Raw genomic sequence first — 2,647 nt, forward strand, 5'->3', positions numbered from 1 at the left:
GCTATACAGATTGGAGAAGCTCATTTGCTACTGATAATTTCTCCTTCGTTCCTTTTGTTTCATGCTAAACCTGCTCTCACTTGGTCCATTCATTCCTTCTTCAAAGTCCCTGTCAGGGCTCTATGAATGCCTCCTTGAGATGGATTCAGGCAGATCAGTGATTCAGGCAGATCTGTGAGATCTGTGAGAGCCAGTTTGGTGTAGTGGTTAAGTGTGTGGACTCTTATCTGGGGGAACCGGGTTTGATTCCCCACTCCTCCACTTGCAGCTGCTGGAATGGCCTCGGGTCAGCCATAGCTCTCGCAGGAGTTGTCCTTAAAAGGGCACCTGCTGTGAGAGCCCTCTCAGCCTCACCCACCTCACAGGGTATCTGTTGTGGGGAGAGAAGATATAGGAGATTATAAGCCGCTCTGAGTCTCTGATTCAGAGAGAAGGACAGGGTATAAATCTGAATTCTACTTCTTCTTCTTTCTTCCTGATTGTTCGCCTATTAGTATTACGTGACAAATTTGTCGGGAGATGTGGCTAATATAGCAGAGCCCAGTCAAGGAAATGTAATATTGCGTGCGATAAAATAAATATCTCAAGAAGTATATTGCCAAAGTAAAACTTACATCAAGTACGTTGCAAGTCAAAAGCAGAGAGAGAGAAACCTAGTTTAATGAATGTAGTCCCTGTCACAAGCGGCCAGATAATCCGGTGCCAGGTTTGTGAAAGTATATGGATTTTGTGTTTACAGGAAAGACCCATAGAGATGTGTGGCTCTGTCAAAAGCCATGTGAAGAATGGTACAGATCAAAGGGCATACAAGTAGGGCTGTACACACACACATGCACACAAATTCGGTAATATCAAGATCCGGAAATATTCAGGGCCAAACTATCCGAAATTCCAGATATTTCCAGATAGAGAGCCGGTTTGGTGTAGTGGTTAAGTGAGCGGACTCTTATCTGGAAGAACTGGGTTTGATTCCCAGAAATGGGACTGTGGCTCAGTGGTAGAGCATCTGCTTGGTAAACAGACGGTCCCAGGTTCAGTCCCCGGCATCTCCAACTAAAAGGGTCCAGGCAAATAGGTGTGAAAAACCTCAGCTTGAGCCCCTGGAGAGCTGCTGCCAGTCTGAGTAGACAATACTGACTTTGATAGACCGAGGGTCTGATTCAGTATAAGGCAGCTTCATATGTTCATATGTCCCTCCACTTGCGGCTGCTGAAATGGCCTTGGGTCAGCCATAGCTCTGGCAGAGGTTGTCCTTGAAAGGGCAGCTGCTGTGAGAGCCCTCTCAGCCCCACTCACCTCACAGGGTGTCTGTTGCGGGGGGAGAAGATATGGGAGATTGTAAGCCTCTCTGAGCAACAAAAGCCGCTCTGAGTCTCTGATTCAGAGAGAAGGGTGGGGTATAAATCTGCAATTCTTCTTCTTCTTCATACCATTATCCAGTATATCTGAATATACAGGAGATATTCAGATATTTCCAGATATTTGGCGCCATTATACCCTATGGGCCATTGAAGTCAATTGCAACATAAGTTATAATGAAAGCCACCTGGAGGGGAGAGGGGTTAGAGGAGAACCCCCTAAACTGCAGGGCAGCTTCAGGGGACTCTCCCCCACAAAAAACCCCCGAAGTTCCAAAAAGATTGGACAGGGGTCTCATTCCACGGGCACCCAAAGAGGGTGCCTCCATCCCACCATTATACCCTATGGGCCATTGAAGTCAATGGCACAACATAGGGTATAATCAAAGGCAGCTGAGGGACGAGGGGTCTGGGGGAAGCCCCCAAAATGGGAGGGCAGCTGCAGGGGACTCTCTCCCAAGGATCCCCTAAGTCCCTAAAAAGATTGGACCAGAGGGTCCCATTCCGGGGGCACCCCATCCACCATTATACCATATGGGCCATTGAAGTCAATGGCACAACATAGGATATAATCGAAGGCAGCTAGGGGACAGGGGGTTTGAGGGAGAGCCCCCAAGACTGCAGGGCAGCTGTAGGGGCTTCTGCCCCAAGGAACCCCCAAGGCTCCAAAAGTCTGGACCTATCTGTGGGGCACCCCAAAAGGCTTTACAAAGGCACACACACACCCAACACACCCAGGAAAAACAGTAAAACACCACCAGCAGTTCAACAGGTCAGTAAGACACCACAGCCTGGCCAAGGGAAAACAGAGGAAGAAATCAGTCCCCACACAACCAGGTCAACCCACGCCTGGCAGAAATTTAACAGGCAATTCCAATTTAAAAAAAAAAATCCCAGAAAAGATTATAAAAATAACACAGATTGAATTAAACACTTTAAACCAGACCAGGCCAGAGCCATCCCCTACCCCACAGCAACCCAGCCCCCAACAGAAAACCAACCACCCAACGAGGAGGAAAACTTTTCAAAAAGTTAAAAATGAAAACCTGCTTCTAATCTGAAATCCCCCCCATAAACACAAAAAAGGAGTCATCTCACCAGATCATAGAATCATAGAGTTGGAAGGGACCTCCAGGGTCATCTAGTCCAACCCCCTGCAAAATGCAGGAAACTCACAAACCCCTCCCCCTAAATTCACAGGATCCTCATTGCTGTCAGATGGCCATCTAGCCTCTGTTGAAAAACCTCCAAGGAAGGAGAGCCCACCACCTCCCGAGGAAGCCTGTAAC

This window comes from Heteronotia binoei, chromosome 6 (assembly GCF_032191835.1).
Source record: "Heteronotia binoei isolate CCM8104 ecotype False Entrance Well chromosome 6, APGP_CSIRO_Hbin_v1, whole genome shotgun sequence".
Lineage (NCBI taxonomy): Eukaryota > Metazoa > Chordata > Lepidosauria > Squamata > Gekkonidae > Heteronotia > Heteronotia binoei.